This window comes from Prunus avium, chromosome 8 (assembly GCF_965620075.1).
Source record: "Prunus avium chromosome 8, drPruAviu1.hap1.1, whole genome shotgun sequence".
Lineage (NCBI taxonomy): Eukaryota > Viridiplantae > Streptophyta > Magnoliopsida > Rosales > Rosaceae > Prunus > Prunus avium.
Window position 1 is genome coordinate 6690159 of NC_142291.1, and position 22106 is coordinate 6712264.

Consider the following 22106-nt stretch of genomic DNA (forward strand, 5'->3'; position numbering starts at 1 on the left):
GAGATGCCTGGGTTGCCGAGAAGTTTGGTCGAACACGAATTAAGAATCAAGGACGGGTTCAAGCCATTCCAGCAGCCGCCAAGGCGTTTCTCCACCGAGGTACAGCTCAGGGTCAAGGAGGAAATTGAACGGCTCCTTAAGGCCGGCTTCATCCGAACAGCACGGTACGTTGAGTGGCTAGCCAACATTGTACCAGTTTTGAAAAGGACTGGGGCTTTGAGGGTTTGCACCGATTACCGAAATCTGAACCTCGCAACCCCCAAGGATGAATACCCCATGCTAGTGTCAGATCTCCTGGTGGATGGGGCCGCCAAGCACGAATTCTTGTCTTTCACGGACGGCCATGCGGGTTACAACCAGATTTTCGTAGCCGAGGAGGATGTCCACAAAACGGCGTTTAGGTGTCCAGGAGCAATCGGGACCTATGAGTGGGTAGTCATGCCTTTCGGCCTAAAGAATGCCGGCTCAACATATCAGCGAGCTATGAACCTAATTTTCCACGACCTCATAGGCCGGACCGTTGAAGTCTACATCGATGACGTGGTTGTAAAGTCCCCATCCAAAGCCGACCACGTAGAACATCTCCGGCAAGCTTTTGACCGAATGCGGGCGCATGGCCTAAAGATGAACACAAAGAAATGTGCTTTCGGCGTCACCGCCGGGAATTTCCTCGGTTTCTTGGTTCACCAACGAGGAATCGAGGTAGATAAAAATAAAGCTACGGCCATTATGGCGGCTCCTCCGCCAAGAACCAAGAAGGAGCTCCAGTCCTTCCTCGGTAAGGTGAACTTTTTACGGCGTTTCATATCCAATCTGGCAGGGAAAATCCGGCCGTTGTCTCCCTTGCTCAAACTGAAAGACACTGAACGGTTCGTATGGGGGACAGAGCATCAGGCGGCCCTCGACGACATCAAGAAATATTTATCCCAACCGCCGGTCCTTATGCCGCCAAAAAGAGGGAAACCATTGAGGCTTTACATTTCGGTTTCGGAGGGCTCTATCGGCTGTCTGCTGGCTCAGAACAACGAGTCTGGGCGCGAACAAGCGGTGCACTAGATAAGTCGCACCCTCAACACGGCCGAATTAAACTATTCGCCGATCGAGAAATTATGCCTAGCGCTTCATTTCGCGGCCACCAAGTTGCGACATTACATGCTTCCTTCAGTCGTTCAAATCATCTCCAGGACCGATCTCATCAAATATATGCTTACTCGGCCGATCATACGCGGCCGAATTGGGAAGTGGACGATGGCATTGTCCGAATTTACCTTTCAATACGTAGCTCAGAAATCGGTCAAGGGTCAGGCATTGGCCGATTTCCTAGCTCATCACCCCTCCCAAGGACAAGAAGAGGAGTTGGAGGTCGAGATCGGTCTCGGCATGGGTAGGGGCCGAATGGATTCCAAGGGATGGACCCTTTGCATTCCTTTCTGAAGTGACTGACAACTGGGGCATTAAATGCGCAGGCCAGACGGGGCATTAAATGCGCAGGCCAGACGGCGCATTCCGCGCATTTAATGCCTCAAGCACGTCGCGCAGGCCATCATTGCCCAGGGCGTCGCTGCGCCTGTTGAGCGTGCTGACAGAATCGTTACGTCTCTTGAGGGAAACACGCCCTTTCGTTTTGAAATCTAGCGCCAATATAAAAACCCAGACTTCCTTGCTTTCTCTTTACGCTTTCAAAATCTTCAGACGCCCAAGCTTTGTCAAAGACCTACTTCTCCAAACTTCAAAAACCCATCAAACCTTCGCACCTCCAAATTTACCAGAGAACCCCTCGTGAGCTCGCGATTTTCCCAGAAACTATCGACCTTTTTCCCCCTTTTTCAAAACACTCACTTTAAACCCTCTCTAATGGCCTCCAATACCTCCACCTCTACTGAAGTTAGGTCCCAAGCCTTCCAAACTGAATTTGAGGCTATTTGCCGAGATATTCAGGGTTTGATCCTTCCTGACATCATCGCGCCCTGGACCGACGATGATGGCGTCTCCACTGACTCCTCCGTTCTCGGCCCCTCCATTAATGGCGGAATGCCAGAGAGACTCGTAGCCCATATGAAGAACAACCTGGTGGATCACTCGGCCTTTGATGGGGGAGACTTCCAGGACTGGAACGTCCTCAGGCCGCAGCAACAGTGGCCAACTGCGACCCCAGACTGGGAGAAATGGCTGCCGAGGATGGAGCATTTCTTCGGTCAACAATGGAAGGATCAAGGCATCTACCACTTGATCAAGCTATTTGATCGGCCGCTCATCATGGATCGGTCACTCTTGGCCGCGGCCCTGTGCTTCTGGTCGTCGGCCACCAACACCATGAACTTTCGGTTCGGCATGATGACGCCGACCGTTCTAGATATGGCCGCCCTGTTCGGCCTGTCCCCCCTCGGCGTGGAAGTGAACGCCGCCCTCTTTGCTCCCGAGGTGGAAGGGAGTTTTAAGGCTACGTGGCCTACTCTTGCGAGAGTCGCTGGGAGCAAGGCGAAGAACATGCTCAACTACTCCAGCTTCTACAGCAACTTCGGCGTGGAAGATAGTGATGGAGACAACGCCGTTGCCCCTCTCGGCGAGGTTGAACACGCCGCGTTCTTGCTATACTGGTTGTGCAAGTTCGTGTTTTGCACCCAGGCGAACAAGGTCACCCTGGAGTTCGCCCACCTGGCCGATTACCTAGCGCAGGGCGGTAGGTTAGCGCTCGGCCCGTTCCTACTCGGCCATATATACCGCACGCTTCATGACATCGTCACCGACGGGATGAAGCCGAAGCACGGTGGTCCACTGTGGGCCTTCCAGTTCTGGGTGCAAGCCTACTTCCCAGAACTGAGGGGGGTGGCCACCCCTCAAGACAATGAGCCGCTGGCCAATGCATTCGCTCGCGCCCCTAAGAAGCATAACGCCACGGCCTTCTGCTACAAATTCTTCTACAGCCTGGCCGAGAGAACTGGTACGAAGTTCCGAGTCTGCCTTGCTCGGCCGTTCCCTCGGTTCTTGACCCACGACCTCTCCGTCGTTCCTGATGTTGAGACGGAGAAGGATCTGAAGGAGATCTGGGGCTCCTTCTTGGTCACACGCGACCTCCACTGCGGCCTGTCCAAAGCCGGGGCCGAGGTGTATCTACCGAACCTCGTGGCTCGACAGTTTGGCCTAATCCAGACGGCCCCACTCCTTCCTCTGTCAATGAACCGGCTATCGTCCTGAAGGGCCGACGTCTCCCAGCAGCACGGCGTGGCTGCGATCACCTTCCAGCTTCAAAAGGGAATGACCTTCCTGACTCTGACGCGGCCAGATTTCTGGTATGAAGAGTGCATCTCGGCCAGATTTCTTCGGCCTGTTGAAGAAGCCGTGAGGGCGGCCTTGACGAATGCAGATTGGGACCCTCTCACCCCCAAAGGCAGCAAAATGAAGAAGGTATCAGCTGGGCCGCCTCGGCCGAGTGCCCCCAGGGTACCGGCCCCTCCCTTGGCCAGATCAACGGCCGTGGCCTCTACCGCGGCCCCATCATTGACCGTGGCCCCAGCTCCCAGGGCGACGCCTGTGGTGGGGGGTCGCAAGACGCTGGCGCATAGGACCGTGCCGGGCTCCCCAACATCTCGACCATCCATTGCTGTTGGTAGGCCTTGCTTCTTTTTATTATTTATTTTTCATTGGCCTCTCTAAACCACTTCTGTCTCTGGTCACCTCATTCTTGTCCCTTTCCTTTGTATACGCAGTCTCGGGTCGCAAAAGGAGCCGAGAGGCGTCGGGTGCTGAGGTCGCACCGGCCCAGAGTGCCGCAGCCGTGCAACGGCCGAGGAAGAGGACCCTCTTTACCGCCTTGGAGGGCAGAAGTGAAAAGGAGGCTCCCTCTGCGACCGTGAGTGAGGTCCCCCCTGCGATCGTAAGTACCACTCCCTGGCACCCCCTTTTTCATTATTTTTCTTATTTTTATGCACTCTGGTAATCTGGTTCCTTCCTCAGGACGTGGTAATAGTCGAGGAGGAGGCCACGGTCGAGGTACCGTCCATGACGGAAACGGCTGCTGCCCACACGGTCGAAGAAATGGGAGGGGCAACGGTTGAGGAGGCGGCCGCTGCCGACGAAGGGGCTGAGGCGCAAGATGCTGAGATGGCGCCCGCAGAGGTGCCGTCCGCCGAGGAGGCTGCAGAGGGGGCGACCGAAGAGATCGCCGAGGAAGTCGCCGACGAGGCCGCTAAGGAAGCTGCCGAAGAGGCTGCCGTCGGGGGCGGCGAGGAGGCCAATGAAGAGGCCGCTGAGGAAGTAACCGGCGAGGCCGCCGAAGAACCTGCTGTGGACGTGCCAAGTGGGTCACTGGTGCCCACCCCTCGTCGTCCAAGCGGCATCTCCTTTCGCTCGGTAAGAATCCACTTTCAACATACTTGGCTTTATTGTCTTCTTTTGATATGTTCCACACTTCTGACCGAACCGTTTGTCTTTAGCCTACCCAATCGTCGCCGCCGCTGGCAATGGTTGCCGCGACCATGCCGCCTGTGCCGTCGTTCCAGGACTCGACGGTCGTGGCCGAGCCGGTGGTGACTGAAGCCGCGGTCGTGAGTGTGCCGAGCCTCCTGCAAACCACTTCGGCGTTGATGACCGACCTTTCACTCCCCGTGAGTATTCGACCTCCTTTTCATTTATTCCTTTACATCCTAGTTAACCATACCGTACCCTCGCTCCCTCCTATGTTCAGGAAGCCACCTCCTCTGATGATCTCGAGGAGCTATACGCCAGCCTCTATGAGGAAGGGGGAAGCTCGGCCTCGGCTCCGTTGGACGAGGATTCCAAGACCGTTATTGAACGGCTCCGGGAGTTTCTTCTCCTTGATGTTCGGCAGATGACCAACACCGGGGCGATCACGGAGTTTAGGTCCTGCCTGGATACGGCCATGGCGCTTGGTCTGCTTGACTCGGCACAACTGGACGAACTGCAAGCTCGTCTGACCGAAGGCGAAGAGATGCTCGGCCGGTATACCGAAGCTGTCATGCGAATGGCCGAGGGGAGCTCGCTCAAACAGGATCTGGAGGTGATAAAAGAAAAAGTTCACCCTGCAATGGCCCGGCTGAAAGAAAACGACCTCGTCGTCCAACGAGAAAATGAAGAGCTTGCGCAGGTTGAGGCCCAGATTACCGAGCTCCAGGCTCGCCGAGATCTTATCCTCCAACGCCGAGATGGCGCGGTCGCGGCCGGGAGCGAGCTGAAATCCTCGGCCAAGCGAATCCTCAAAGCAGCTACTGAGACGAAGAAGGCCCTGGCCGAACGAAAACTGATTCGAGCGAGATGGCAGGCGGACATCAATGGTGGGGACATCGCTTGGAGAAGGATCACCTGCCTGATCTGGGGGATGTTCAGCGAAGGGGTCTAAGTGGGCGAAAAAGCGGCCTCCTCAACTATTTTTCTTTTTTCTGGGATGTAAATAAATAACTACATACAATTTTAAATTATTTACACATAGTTTTATCTTTTGTTTTATTTCGGCCGTGGCTGGCCGTTTTCTGTTTTGTAAGTAATGCCCCCTTTTTTTTTTTTTTTTTTTTTTAAATACAAGGGCCTTCTTTTCTGAAAAGCTAGATGTATGCTGTCGTTTTATTTTGACCTCCTACCTTCCTCTTTTCTTCTTTTTGACTTTTTTGTCATAGGTCCTCGGCGCCATCTTCTTTTGAATTTGCGTCGAGTTGTAGGTGTCGAGTTCCGACTGTTCTGAATTCTCTGAACTCCTGGGCCTCATCTGCGAGTGGCCCTTCTTTTCTTGGCCACGCTGCCCGATACTTTGAGGAAATAGAAACCTCTGCTTTGGTATTTTACCAGGGTCATGGCCGTCGACCAAGACATAAGGGGTTATACCCCTGGCCAAAATTTTTGAGATACGGCGTGCCCAAAAAACCTTAGGAAATAAATCGTGCGCATTGCTAAGTTTTTTGGACAAATGCGGCCTTGGGTAATCTGGTGCCCCCAGCTCTCCCTTTATTAAATCGTCTTTCACAATAGGCCAGATGTCCTTAAACCGAAACCCTTGACACGGCCTGCTTCGCTGCGCATTGCTTCGCGACCAATCTTGCCGGGCTGTCTGAGCAACGGTCTCGGCCATTATGGCCGAACCGGATAGTTTTAGTGGAACGTCGTGGGTTTGGCCGAGAAAATCTCGGTCGGTTAGCCATCGAGGTATGGTCACCTGATCCTGCTGATCTGCATCATAAAGGGGACCTAGGCGCGTTTGCATTGTCGTCTGAATGACTGGATCGGGTATTTGTACTGGTAGTGGAACGACCGAGCCTTTCTGGTCACACTGTTGTGGCGATGCTTCGGTTACGTTGCTCTGGCCGATCTGTACCTGGTCGGCCAACGCGTGAGCTGGGCCGGGATGCTGGACCGCAGATACCGCAGGGCTGCTCTGCCCTAATGCTTTGGCTAACGCGCGTTGTTTTGGCGGGATGGGTTGGTCTAGAATCCGTCCTCGTGGGCTGGCTCTGCCCCCAGCTATCGGCCGGCCGTAGAGAGTGCTGGACGTAACCTAATGCCTCGGCATGGTCAGAGACGCCGAGACTGCTGTTTTCGTCGCAAGGTTCGGCCCTTTCATGCTCTCGGCCTCTTTGTCTAGCTCCAGGAGACAACGCGGGCGAGGCCGTCGGCATCTCCTCTTGGAAAAGTGTCCGCAACTCGGAGGAGAATCTGTCCATCGCGGCCGTGAAGGATGTTTCTATCCTGTAGGCCTGCTTGGACATCAGTTCTTCCATCACTGCTGGTCTCTGTATGGACCTGGCCATGCGGTCCGTCATGATTGGAATGCTGGCTTCCATCATAAGTTTTTGACAAGGATCCCACCGGGCGTGCCAAAAGTGTCTGCCGCGCAAATCTCACGGCCTGGAGTTCGGGGCCGAGGGGATGTGCGTTAACACGGGGTTTCCTGCTTTTGGGTGCGGTGCGGTTGTGCGCGAGCGTGCCAGCACGGTTTACCGTGCGTTGATGTTTCGATGAGTTTTGGATGGATGAATGGTGCGCCTGTTTGATCTGTCTTCCTAGTCAAACGATTGTAGCCGAGAGAGGAACTGGTCTCGGCTGTTAGGTTCACGGCCTGAACTACAAGGCCGTCGAGTGATGGTGTTGCATCAAATCTTTCAAGCTTTTTCTCCATTTTTTCAATTTGTGCCGACATATATGGAGAACCATTAGATATCTCAAAAACAGACCTTGATTGTGGCTGCTCAACTGCCCATTGCTGTGTATCTGCTGCCATTTTTTCAAATAATAAACAAGCCTCTTGTGCATTTTTATCCTTGTACGAACCTCCGCATGAAGCGTTGACAAGAGTTTTTGTTGTCATATTTAACCCTCTGAAAAATATATGCACTTGATCCGTACTGCTAATACCAGAATGTGGGCATTTTCTATTCAACTCTTTAAACCGTTCCCACGCCTCATGAAACTCTTCATTTGGTTTTTGGGCAAAAGATAAAATTTGAGTTCTCATGTCGAGAGTCTTAGAAGCTGGATAATACTTGTTTAAAAATTTCTCACTGAGTTGGTTCCAAGTGCTAATGCTTCCAGATGGAAGTGTGAGGAGCCATCTCCTTGCTTGATCTTTCAATGTGTATGGAAATAAACGAAGCTTAATAGATTCAGCTGAAAATCCTTTCACCAAAATATTCTTGCATCCCATTAAAAATTCTGCAATGTGCATGTTAGGATCATCGGTTGATAACCCATGAAATGTAGGTAGAATACTCAACATGTGATGCTTGATTTCGAATGTAGACCCTTCTTCCACTGCTGGATATGTAATGCAACCTGGTATGTTAGTTGCATGAGCTGTTAAAGAATTACCCAAAGGATCACCAGCCTCTGGAATAACAAAAGCCATTGTTTCTTTACTGTGCAGGTCCTCAGAATATAAAGACTGCAGAAAAGTCCCTTGGAGTGAAGGAACCCACAGAAAATTTTGCTCCCTGCGTCTCCTCCTTAAAGATTGCTCAGGTTCTGGATCAAACGGAAACAATTGCTGAACTGCTGAACGTGTGCTGACCATGCACTGATTGTAATCTGCACTGCCCTGCTGTGATCTGTAGAAATAAAATTAAAACGAAAATTAGTTTTTTTTTTTTTTTTTTTTTATGTATGTACAGCAATAATTAATGCAGAATCTGATTAGAACGAATTATTTTAAATAATCCCCGGCAACGGCGCCAAATTCTTGATAGGCTTTTCAGTACCTGCGCAAACAGGGTTAAAACTCCTACAAAACTTGCAAGAATGACAAGGTTATTGTAGTATAAATGATTCTCGCAAGGTCGTTCTCCGCAGGGATTATTAAATAACTCGTAGCAACCAAATTCTAATTAATTATTGTAAAAGAGAAAGTTGAGATGTTTGATTTTAAGACCTTAACTTAAAACGAATTTAACTAATAAAAATAAGGCAATATGCAAACTTAAAGCTAAGGGCAAGAGAAACAGTTGTGTTTTTAGAAATTAAATTAAGAAAGCACTAGGGATCCGCCGTCACCTTAACAATTCTATATAGTTCTCCCAATTACTTATGACCTATACATGCATATTTCGAAGGTTAGGTATTCCTAATATATGCCTACTTGGACCCCCAACATAGAGCGTATATCACACATGCAATCCGTCTGTGGTATTCAGATCAAATCTAAACATACATGACTCATTAAGTTCTGTGAAACCTTTTGAAAAACCATGCAACCCTTAAGACGTGGTATTCATCCTAAGTGAACTTGCACATATTAATCACAAGAAGCCTTCGTCAATTTCAGGGACCGACCTCCGACCGAAACTGCATCAAATTACTTTTCTAAACATCCTAATGGTGATCAAGCATTAAGACACTTAGATAGTTTAACCCAGTGATGAATAATTCGAAAACCTGCATGCATATAATCATAAGCAAATTGGACAGAAACTACATATTCTTGCTAAGGCTCGTGGCCTCACCCTAGCAAAAGAGAGTTAGTTACGCATGTTCATAATAAAAATAATCAAGTTCTTCATTAAAATAATAAAGATCGAAAACACCTTGAAGTAGAAGTTCTTCTAAAAATCCTAGCAAAGTCGCGTTCAAACGCCAAAAGAGAAGTCCCAAAATTCTGTGAAATAGAACTTAAATACTCCCTAAAACCTAGCTGCCAAGAACCTGCTTTTCTATCCCCACAAGGAAACTAAATAAAATAAAATAATGACATGACATAAAATCCAAATTGGACTAGGAGAATCTGCCCCCAATCTGCCCAGCCACGTTTTGGCCTCAAATCTGATCCAAATCCGGCCCAATACAGCTCATTTTAAAGATAAAAACGTTCTGAACACTTCTCCAGAAGGCCACGAATCCATCAGAGGTCATCTCGGGCTCCAAAAACGCCATAAAAGCCCAACACGTCACTTTCCAGCACTGCACACTGCTCCTTTATTTTATCGCCAGAAAATAACCGCTTGGTAGAAAAGTCTGAAATTTTGATACGATCAAGCCAAGTGACTCACGAACATCCTCCAACTGGAATTACTCCAAAATTCGTCCATTTGATTATGTTTTGCTCCAGAGAAAGTCGAAAGTCCTATATTGAGAATACAATTCAAAGTATCAAAATTCTTCCAAAATATTAACCAAAATATATTAAGAATGGGGCTAAATATATAATATAAAATATGCCCATCAGTGGTGGATTTTGGGCGGTGCTCCGGCGCGCTGCTCAGGGAGCGACGGTCGTGTGATATATGGGGTGAGTGAACGAACAACAAGGATGGTGCTCTGGCGCCTTGAAAATCAACATCTCAAGCTGTCAGAATCCTTGTGAGAATGTCCACGTCTAATCACTCTGATCTTCATCACCAAATCCTGACTTCAGTCACTTCCCACCTTCCCTCGTGCATTAAATGCTACTTTGTGGCCAATGCGTTTTGCTGCATTAAACATGCACTACTTCATTAAATGCAGCCTGGGACCCTGCTGTCACGTGATGATTTGCCTTTAAACCCTTTGGCCGTGACCTTGCTCTACCTCGGCCTCGGCCTATGCTTGAGGCCGAGATGATCATGCCTTAGCATTTCTTCTTTTACTCTTTAAGGAAGGAGAAAATGCCCTGGCGAAACGCTGCGTTCCAGCCTCTGCAAACAAGTGCCAGGGCCGAAAGAAAGGGCTCCTTCGGCCAGCTCGTGGCCGTGATTTATCGGGCACAAACACTGTTATGCAATCCCGGTAGTTGAAGGTGGCTGTAAAGTGCTAGGAGGCGGCCGCAAGGTCTTACTCTTCGTCCGTCTTGTATCGACCATGGTTGATTGGAAAAAAGTGTGGAAAATGGATTTGGAGCACGCTTTGAGTATTAGTTCGCACTCTCAATGAAAGCACCAATTTGTGGGAGCGATTTTCGTCCCACAAGAATATTCGCCTAAGGATTCCTTCGTCTTCTTCGCTTCTCTTTCTCCCTGCAAAACATATCAGAGTAAAAGGACCACACCCGGGAGGTGTTAGCCAAAGGCCCTCCGATGCCTAAGTTAGGTTGAGTGTTTGTAGGAAAATCGGGTGACCGGAGCCGTCTGTGGTGGACGGAGCCTTGTGTGAGGGAGAAAGGGTTTTGGTGGCTAGGGTTTGTGAGAGAGAATTTCTGCAGAGTTTCAGTAGGAACTTAGACGTCCCTCAACCCTTATGCGTAGTCATCTATTTATAGGAGCCTCGGAGGCTAGGGTTTCAGAAGAATAATTTCATAGATAGAAAGGAATTATTCTTCCCTGATTTGGTGAGGTTGGTATAATTAGGGATTTAAATCAAATCCCTAATTAAGGCAAGAATCAAATAAATCCCCAAATAAATCAGGTAACTCCCAATTAAATCAAGTTGTTTGTGCCTGATAAGATCACGGCCATGAGCTGGCCGATGGAGCCCTTTCTCTCGGCCCTGGCACTTGTTCGCAGAGGCTGAAACGCAGCGTTTCGCCAGGGCATTTCGCCTTCCTTAAAAATAAAAGAAGAAATGCTAAGGCATGATCATCTCGGCCTCAAGCGTAGGCCGAGGCCGAGGCCGAACAAAATTGCGGCCAAGGCATTAAAAGCAAATCATCACGTGACAGCAGGGTCCCAGGCTTCATTTAATGAAGTAGTGCCTGTTTAATGCAGCGAACCCATTGGCCACAAAGTAGCATTTAATGCATGAGGAAAGGTGGGAAGTGACTGAAGTCAGGATTTGGTGATGAAGATCAGAGTGATTAGACGTGGACATTCTCACAAGAATTCTGACAGCTTGAGATGTTGGTTCACCAGCTATCCAGGCCATAAATGCGTCTCCATGGCCAGAGGTTCAGAACCCACGATCGAGAACGGCGGCCGAGATTCACCGGGATTTCTGGAGTCTCACCACCATACTTCACGATCCCAAATGTCGATTGGACTGCCCACTTGCGCTAATCAGACTCCACTATGCGTAAATTCAGCCTCGATTACTCATCCAGGGACTCTTCCTATAAATACAAGACTCGAGCTACATTCAAAAGGTTCAACACCAAAACAAGCCTCCCACGGAGCAACTTATTTTTTCCTGTAATGCACTTTCAATATCTTTACTTGCTTTCCTAGGAGTAGTGTTAGATTGTAAGCAGAATCCATTCATCAATATATCATACGACCCTTGATTTTCAAGGCGCCGGAGCACCATCCTTGTTGTTCGTTCACTCACCCCATATATCACACGACCGTCGCTCCCTGAGCAGCGCGCCGGAGCACCGCCCAAAATCCACCACCAACACCATCACTCGACGGCCTTGTAGTTCAGGCCGTGAACCTAACAGCCGAGACCAGTTCCTCTCTCGGCTACAATCGTTTGACTAGGAAGACGGATCAAACAGGCGCACCATTCATCCATCCAACACTCATCGAAACATCAACGCACGGTAAACCGTGCTGGCACGCCCGCGCACAGACACTTTTGGCACGCCCAGTGGGACTTCTATCAAAAACTTATGGTGGAAACTAGGGCACAGGCAAAGCTTAAAAACAAAGCAGTCGAAATCACTTCTGAGACTCCTGAGTCGACCTCACCAATCACAAGTATCGAGACCGAACATACGGTCGGGATCTCGGCCGGCGCTCCAGTAACGACGGATCGCACGGCCGAATCCATGCAGGAACAAGCAGTGGTGGAGGAACTGATGTCCAAGCAGGCCTACATGATAGAAACATCCTTCATGGCCGCGATGGACAGGTTCTCCTCAGAACTGCAAACGCTCTTTCAAGAGAGGATGCCGGTGGCCTCGCCCGCCACACCTCCCAGAGCCGGACCGAGGAGCCAAGAACGCGACAGAATCGAGCCTTACGGTGAAAGCAGCAGCCTCGGCGTCTCGGCCCATACCCAAGCATCAGGCTACGGCCAGCATTCTCTGCCACCAACAAACAGCTGGGGGCAATCCCAGCCCGTTTGGACGAATTCTGGACCAACCTACTCGGCGGAGACAGCGCGCGGACCGCTCCATGCTTTGGCCGTATCACTAGGGCACGGCAGCTTCACGCATCCCGCGATCCACCCGCTCGGCTCAGTTCATACTGCCGCCGTCCACACCCATCCTGGCCCAAGCAACGCGTCTGCCGTATCGTCACAACAGTAAGGTCAGGGCAACCTGACCGTCTCACCACCTTTGCAGGCGTCGTCGTGTTCGTTGGGCTCTCACCTTCACTATGGGTCGGCCGTTCCAGCAACAACGCATATGCACCTTGGCCAAACCCACGGTGCTCATCTGGAATCAACCAGCTCGGTTATCCCGGCCGAGCCCTTTGTTCAAATGGCCCAGCAGGCAAGGCCTCAGAACGAGGTACTACAGGCCACGTGGCCATATGCAGCCCAACAGGAGGCACCACCTCAAGGGATCCGGCTCGAAGATGTCCGGCGGATGATCGAAGACGGCCTAGCTCAGAGGCGGCCGGACATGCCAAGATATACGAGGCCGTACCCGACAGAAATTGACCGGATCCCCCTTCCCCGGAACTATCGATTGCCAGAGTTCATGCTTTTTTCTGGGGATGGGCAGACCTCGTCCATTGAACACATCGGCCGTTTCACGGCCCAGTGTGGAGAGGCCGATTCGGACGCTCAGAGACTCCGACTTTTTGTTCATTCGTTGACCGGCGCGGCGTTCTCATGGTTTATAAACCTTCCGCCGAACTCAATAAGGGATTGGTCTGATATGGAAAGGGTGTTCCACGAGCATTTCTACCAGACCAACCGAGAAATAACGGTCGCCGAGTTGGCGAGAATGAGCCAAGCATCGGACGAATCACCTCGCGATTACCTACAGCGGTTCAAGACATGTAGGAATTGGTGCCGCACGAACCTACCTGAGAGGGAGTTCGTCAAGATGGCCGAGGAAGGATTGGAATTCGAATACCGGAAGAAATTCCAGGGGATCGAATTTCGAGACATGCATGACTTGACCAACAAGGTGGACAGATATGCGTCCTTGTTGAAAGAGGAGATGCAGAAGAAGACGGCCTCAAAGGGAACCTACTATAGGAATCCCATCGTCAGCTACGCCGAAGCAGACGGCTCCGCAGAGGCTGAGGGCGATGAGGTCGAGATGAGCTCGGCCGAAGTCAGCATAGACAAACCCTTCGTTTGCAGAGGGCTTGTTAAAACTGACAATAGCCGCACAAAGATCCCCGACGCCAAGTTCGCGACCCGGGAAACGAAGGCATACACTTTTGATTTAACAAGGGCCGAAGCTATCTTCGACCTGCTGGTGGCCGAGAAGAAGGTAAAATTGTCCTTCGGCCATAAGACTCCGAAGCCCGAAGAGCTCAAAGGGAAAACGTTTTGCAAGTACCACAGTTCTTGGTCTCATAACACCAACAACTGCGTTGTCTTGCGAGACGTTATCCAGAAATTGATAGACGAGAAGAAGCTCCAGTTTCCGGAGAAGGCGGCCATGCAGGTCGACTCCAAGCCGTTCCCTCCACCTGTCGTGAACATGGTCGACGCCCAACTCCCGGCCGAGGATAGAGGAGTTCGCAGTTCGGCAAAAGGAAAGGAGCCTTTGGCCGAATTTGAGCCGGCCCTTTGCGAACGATGCAAGTGTAAGATCGGCCAGCCCGGGCCGTAGGAGAACAAGAGGAAGGCCGCCGAGCCTAGAACGACCGCGAGAAGATTCGGTGGTCAGTACGGTCGACAGCCGACCAACAGAGGTGTTTTCAGTCGACTAGGGCCACAAAACCCCAGCGCCTCGGCCAGTCACGAAGAAGAGGCCGCCCCAAAATCGATAAAAACGTTCAAACCACCAGTCATAAAGGATGACCGTTGGTACCATGCACGCCCTGGAGGCAGGGCCGAACCACTGACGAAAACCCAGCTGAGGAGAATGCAGAGGCAGGTTCAGCAGGCCAGGATGCAGACAAACGAGGTCGAGGGCTTCAAACGCCAAAAGAAAGTGGCAACTGCTGACGGGTTGTCATCCAAACCGGTTGTCTCCCCGGCCGTGAGAGCAGCCAGCACCAAGCCTTTGAGGGCGTGGCGCCCTAGGCAAGACGGAAGTCCCCGTGGTTCGTCGACCAATTCAGCCCTGCCAAAGGCCGTGGTCACGGAAGGGACGGACGAGGGTGTCGTTGACATCTACCACGGGAGGGATCCCCCTTTTTCGGCCAACGGTCTATCCTTCCTCAGAGAATTCCATAAAGATCATTCGGCCTTGGATCTGTACGGTATGACCCCTGAGAGCCGAGAAATCGTAGAGTTGGCCCTCAAGAACACAAAGGCAGAAGCGCTCCTCATCACCAGCGGTTCTGACTCGGCCATTAAGGCCGTATACCAGGCGAACAGGGAGTCCAGGGCAAGAGGCCTGCAGAGTTACCAGCCCAACCTCGGCGGATTAGAGGCTAAAATCCCCTTCAGCAGGGGCGATTTGGATTATCTCCGCCGGTACTTTGCTGTGACGCCGACGGACACGTTCTTTGGTTTGACGACTGAGGAAAAGGGCCGAGTGAGCCGCCTAGACGATTACCTAGCAGCGAGGGACGTGTTGGCAGAGGCCAGACGGACCCTCAAAATGGAGGTCGAAACCTCAGAACCGCCTGAGGTCAAAACATCCACAACCGATAGCCCGGGGGCCGTGAGGCTTATGGACGAGGGTTTCGGAGATCCTCTCTTCGGACACGAGGCCGAGGACGACCCTACAATAGGAATCTCCGATGAAGAATATGAGGGAATCCTCGGGATGGTCGAGGAAACGGCTCTCACCAAAGACGGCTCTAAGACCGAAGAGGAAGCCGGTAGGGGAAACCCGCAGGAGCCGGAGGAAGTCGGCATCAACATGGTCCTGGTGCTGCCATTCGAATTTTCAGCCCCAGGGGGGCAGACTAGCGGCTTAGAGGATGACATGCCCGAGGAGCAATTTGATCAGAGGCCAAAGACTAAGGAGGAATTGCTGGCCGTAGCATTTAACGAAGTAATACCAAGAGACGAGCCGAACAAATACCGGCACTTGAAGCCGTTGTATATCTCGGCTCACATAGTGGGTGTGCCCATATCCAAGGTCTTCGTTGACTGTGGGGCGACGGTCAACATCCTTCCCTATTCCTTAATGAGAAAGCTGGACAAGTCGAAGGAGGACCTCATCCCCAGCGACGTGGTCATGAGTAGTTTTGTCAGCGATAAGTCAAAAACCATTGGCGTATTGCCCCTAAAGATTACCGTGGCTGATCAGACGAGGGTCGCGGCCTTCTACGTGGTCGAATCAAGCGTCGACTACAACGTGTTACTCGGCCGTGATTGGATCCATCAATCTGGGTGTATACCGTCTTCCCTTTTCCAATTGTTATTCTTCTGGGACGGCCAAAAGGTGTCCATACACCCGGCCGACGAAAAACCATTCGAGGCCAACGCCGTGCAAGCTCGGATTTACGACGACGATGTTGGATGGGTTGTCCTCACCGGCCACGATGCAAACGGCCGACCAACCAGAACGACGGCCCAGAAAGTGCTGGAGTTAGGCGCCGAGAATATCCGACAGGATTCGGCGCGCGAAGTGTTGATCGACCTCACCAGTCTTTAAATGATAGATAAGGCCACTAAAGAAGAGGGGGCAGCGGCTGTGAGGGATTTGGTAGAGCGTCTGCTGGAACACTGGGCGGCGGAATCCTTACGGCCAAATTCACCAATCAACCTGATCGAATTCCTCCATGAAGCGGACGAAACGGACGCATTGACGTTGGACGACCTAGAAATGGCGCCCGCTGAAATGGAGGACGACTACCCTGAAGTCCAGGACCCTTTGTTAGAAATTAATGTAGGGACCGAGGCCGAACCACGGCCTCTTTTTGTAGGCCATCTTTTGGATCCTGAGTTAGTGGCCGAGGTTATCGGCTTGCTCCATGAATATAAGGACTGTTTTGCTTGGGATTATCATGAGATGCCTGGTTTGCCAAGAAGTTTGGTCGAGCATGAATTAAGAATCAAGGAGGGGTTCAAGCCTTTCCAACAGCCGCCAAGGCGTTTCTCGACCGAGGTACAGCTTAGGGTCAAGGAGGAGATTGAACGGCTCCTTAAAGCCGGCTTCATACGAACGGCCCGGTACGTTGAATGGCTGGCCAACATTGTACCAGTTTTGAAGAGGTCTGGGGCTTTGAGGGTTTGCACCGATTACCGAAATCTGAACCTCGCGACCCCCAAAGACGAATATCCCATGCCTATGTCAGATCTCCTGGTGGACGGAGCCGCAAAGCACGAACTCCTGTCTTTCATGGACGGCCATGCGGGTTACAACCAGATTTTTGTGGCCGAGGAAGATGTTCATAAAACGGCGTTCAGGTGTCCAGGAGCAATCGGAACCTATGAGTGGGTGGTCATGCCATTCGGCCTGAAAAATGTCGGCGCAACATATCAGAGAGCCATGAACCTTATTTTTCACGACCTTATAGGCCGAACCATTGAAGTCTATATCGACGATGTGGTCGTGAAGTCCCCGTCCAGAGCCGACCACGTAGGACATCTTCGACAGGCTTTTGACCGGATGCGAGCTCACGGCCTAAAAATGAACCCGAAGAAATGTGCTTTTGGTGTCACCGCCGGGAATTTCCTCGGTTTCTTGGTCCACCAACGAGGAATCGAGGTAGATAAAAATAAGGCTACGGCCATTATGGCGGCCCCTCCGCCGAGGACTAAGAAGGAGCTGCAGTCCTTCCTCGGTAAGGTGAACTTTTTACGGCGTTTCATATCCAATCTGGCGGGAAAAATTCGGCCGTTGTCTCCCTTGCTCAAACTCAAAGACACCGAGCGGTTCGTATGGGGAGCAGAGCATCAGGCGGCCCTCGACGACATCAAAAATATTTGTCCCAACCGCCGGTCCTGATGCCGCTGAAAAGGGGGAAACCATTGAGGCTTTACATTTCGGCTTCAGAGGGTTCTATCGGCTGTCTGCTGGCTCAGAACAACGAGTCTGGGCGCGAACAAGCAGTGCACTATCTGAGCCGCACCCTCAACACGGCCGAATTGAACTATTCGCAGATCGAAAAACTATGCCTAGCCCTCTATTTCGCGGCCACCAAGTTGCGGCATTATATGCTTCCTTCGGTTGTTCAGATCATTTCTAAGACCGATCTCATCAAATATATGCTTACCCGGCCGATCATCCGCGGCCGAATTGGGAAATGGACGATGGCATTGTCCGAATTTACCTTTCAATACGTGGCTCAAAAATTGGTCAAGGGTCAGGCTTTGGCTGATTTTCTGGCTCATCACCCGGCCCAGGGACAAGAAGAGGAGTTGGAGGTCGAGATCGGTATGGCCCGCATGGAAAAGAATTTTGGACTATGTTCTTTGACAGTTCCAGCACCGAGGCCAGGTCAGGAGCCGGAGTTGTGATTGAATCTCCTCAAAGCGGTTGGCCACGGGCACATCTCCTTACGCCTTAACCTACGGTCACGACGCCATCGTCCCGATGGAGTTAAAGGTTCGGTCTCTTCGCGTGGCCGAGCAGCCTGGGCATGAAGAGGAGCGTTATGCACAAGCCATGGCTCAGGGTTTGGAAGATTTGGAGCAGTCTAGACTCGACGCCTATAACCTGATGCAGGCACAAAAGCAAATCGCGGCGAGGGCTTACAACAAAAGGGTTAAGCAAAAGGCTTTCGCCGAAGGCGACCTAGTATGGCGAGCCGTACTTCCTATTGGGACAAAGGACCCTCGGTTCGGCAAATTTTCGCCCAACTGGGAAGGACCGTTCATCATCGAACGAATTCTTGGCCAAGGTGCATTTCAGTTAAAAGATAGAGATGGGGAACGGCACAACTTGCCGATCAACGCCCAATATTTGAAGAAATATATCCCGTCATTGTGGGAGACGGCCGCGGAAAGGTTATGAGATTTACAAATGACAAAGTGGAGTATACAATATAACAAAGACAAATTAAAAGAAATCATACTTCATTTTATTCATTTAGGATGAAAAGGAGGGGTGCGTTTACAAGAAGACGGCCAGGTCCTGGCCGAGTACAAACACACATAAGAAAAATCACACCCTAAATCTACGCGCTTCGGCTCCTCGGTCCTTTTGCAAGACAATCAGACGCTTTCCCCCGAGGCAGGACTTTCGCCACCTATGTCGTCATCAGCCACGGCCAGCCTACACCCAGGGCCTCACTCCAGGCCGTGGAAAGTGTTGTGTAAATACAGCTGCACCAAAATGGATTCAGTTGCATCCTTAATGTGTTCTTTATGTCGTTGGATTCAGCATGAAAAAATGAAGAACACATCGCGGACCAATCTTTCAAAACAGTAGCAGAAAAAAAGAATTGTAGCAATGAAGAAGCCTACGTTTCCAGACACAAACACAAAAACTAAAAAAAACTTTCCAGCACTAAAAAAAAACTTTCCAGCACCCCCAAACTTAAATGATGCATTGTCCTCAATGTTTGAATCCATGTAAAGCATACAATGCACATGAAATCCAGGGTAAAGGAATGAAATGAGAAAATAAATAAAATAAAAGAAAGAGAGTTTAGAACTTCCCCTTGAAGCGATTAGGTCGAGTGTGATGCACTTGGAGGTCGCGACTTCTCCCATTGCTCCACACTTCCCATTCTTATGATTGAGGTTCCCATCTCTCTCTATTTTTATTAAGCTATCATAAATTGCTCAAACAAATACACAAACTTGAAATGGAATTAAAAGGATTAGGAAATAAAAACTAAAATGAAAAGGAAAATTAACACACATCCAATTCCATGCTTCAAAGCAACAAGCACCAATGGGTTGTGTAAGCTGGGACTTAAACCCAGTTCTCTTGCTTGTTGGGCAATTGTCCTTTTCTGTTGGACTACAAACACAACTGGTCCATTAACGTCATTAACTTTAAAACAAGAAATTGTCTAGAAAAACATGAAAATGAAAAATAAAAATAAAACAAGTAGGGAAAAGAAATAGAACCAAACTATGTTGCCAATCCCCGGCAACGGCGCCAAAAACTTGTTGTGTAAATACAGCTGCACCAAAATGGATTCAGTTGCATCCTCAACTTGTGATACTCGCAAGTGCACGAGCCGTTTGGTAGTATAGCATATGTAAGTGCGAGGTCGATCCCACGAGGATTGGTGATTGAATGATCCAATTCATTTTCCCTACACAAAACAGAAACGAAAAAAGAAAGGAAATAAATAAAACAAGAAAGAAAGAAAATAACTAACTCAAGTAGATAAGTTCCCAAGTTCAATTAGATTAACGGATTGATTCTAGCTAAAGTATGATTAAGCCATGGTGTTTGGTCAGAACCTTGTGTTCCTAATTCCCTAATTTGATCATTTGTTGTCTAACCTAAAATTAAGCATTAGGAACCCATTAAGCATAGAAGAACAATTTAAACAACCAAGCATGTATCTAATCCCTGTTGTCGAATGTCCGTACATACTCTTCCTATTCATAGTTCAATTCGAATTAAAGCATGGTGTATACTCTTAATTCAAACCAAGATAGCTAACATGCAAGCCTAAATGGTGATCAATCATTCAAACTAGCATATTAACTTATAAGCATAATGAATAAGAACATGAACCATAATTGAAACTTGGAAACTAATCAAACTTGAAACTAAAGAAAAGAATTTACATAATGAAAAGTTAAGTGGAACTAAGAAAACTTAAGAAGAATTTCAGCACAAATATTTCATTACAACAATTGAAAACTAGAAAATGAAACTAAGAGAATTTGAGGGAGAGAAGGGAAGGGAGCTCTAGAGAAGTGTTTGAGAGCTCCCCCCCTTGGGGTGTGTTTACAAGCTTAGAGAACTTCCCTATTTATAGGCCTAGGGGAAGTGAAAATCTGAATTCAATATGGCTAATGCATACAACACTTGTTTTATAAAATCTGAAATGGTTGATGCACTTGTATTAGAAAATCTAAATTGGGTGATGCACTTGTATTAGAAAATCTTGAATTGGTTGATGCACTTCACCAATAGATCCCACCAGCAGCCCTAGCTCATCTTCATGTCACCATGACCAAGCTTCCAACCAGAAATGATAGCTCATACCTAGCTCACCATGACCAAGCATCCAACCAGCACATGCTGAGGTCAGCATGACCAGAAACTTCAAGGGCTTACAACTTGGGCTTCTCTTAATCAAATTAGGACTTTAAGCACTTGAAATTGAAGTTCAGAATGTCTTCTTTCCAGCCATATGTTATTTGGGCCAATCCAAGGTCGGAGGAAGAAGTTAAGGCCGAAACAAATTGCTAACTCATTTTCCGCGCTGATAAGATCCATCCTGAGCATGGTTCTGTGTTTGCTAGGTAACGGACTCCAGCTTTATCCAATGGGGCTGAAATTTGGATATGTTATAGTACACACCAATTGGAACAACTTTCATGAAGAATGTGGCCTCATTCGAGCTATGTAGGTTGTTGGAACAAAGCTTGCAATATGACCTACGGAACTGGACTGGCAGGGGGCTGTAGCCAAAATGAGTTTGTCTTTAAGCTCTTCATCCATTCATCCAAATTAGGCCTTAACATGTTTGAATTGCATGAATTATGCTCTCTAAAGCCATCATTATTACCTAAAGCTCAATGAACTGAAAGATAAACACAAAAAGGATTAAAAGCACAAGTTTAACTCAAAAACATAACCAAATCATAAGCTAGAAGGGTACAAAATGATATACAATTATGAACCGATCAGAAAGCGCATGGGCCGTCACTCCGGACACGGATGGCCACTGCCATTCTAGCCGTGGTAAGCAGTCGCCATTCCTGCAGTGGCAGCGGCCGTCGTTCAGACCGTGATAGCGGCCATCACTCTGGACACGGTGTCGTCATTCCGGTTATGGTAGAAACCATCACTTCAGCCTTGGTGAAGGCCGTCGCTCCGGCCATGGGTGTGACCCGAGTATTCGGCCGCATAAATTCGGCCACGTCGAGGTCATCATCCCAGATCTTCTCGCCCTCATCAAACTGCCAAGTCATCTGGACCATGCCAAATTGCCAAGTCATGCGACTCAGCAGGTTTGGCTCCCTGGTTTTGAGGAAGCTGCAATAAGGATCATTAGGACAGTTGGTAATAAGGGAGGGCGAAGCCCAGGCCGAGGCCCAGGAGTCGAAAAAGGGTTCCAGAGCGATTGAAGCAAGAAGGAGGCTCGCTAGATAATAATTTTAAGTTTGGGGAACGAGGGTGAAGAAACTGGGGAAGAACAGTATGAACCTTCGAAGAAAAATGAACTCAGAAAGCCTGGGAGTGTGAAGGAAAATGCGAAGGAGTTTGGGTTTTATACTGGCACTGGAGTTCAAAATGGAGGTTTGGTCTCGAAAGATGAAACGGCCTGACAGCGCACTCAGAGCACGCGAAGTTATGACAGTGACCGTCGTTTCATTTGACGAGGCGACGCGACGCCCTGGGCAATGATGGCCTACATGACGTGCTCGAGGCATTAAATGCGCCGATTCACCTGCGCATTTAATGCCCCAGTTGTCAATCACTTCAGAAAGGAATGCAAAGGGTCCATCCCTTGGAATCCATTCGGCCCCTACCCATGCCGAGGCCGAAGAATCCAGGGATGTGGGGGCAATGTTTGTGCCTGATAATTTCATAGATAGAAAGGAATTATTCTTCCCTGATTTGGTGAGGTTGGTATAATTAGGGATTTAATCAA

At 49.5% G+C, this 22106-nt stretch overlaps 1 non-coding gene across 1 annotated transcript; it reads left to right on the forward strand.

Annotated features, from left to right (window-relative positions):
- Positions 1-7357: 7357 nt before the first annotated feature.
- Positions 7358-7462, forward strand: LOC148291243 (small nucleolar RNA R71). Its single transcript, XR_015827217.1, has one exon. It is a non-coding gene; the product is annotated as a small nucleolar RNA R71 (small nucleolar RNA).
- The last annotated feature ends 14644 nt before the right edge of the window (positions 7463-22106 follow it).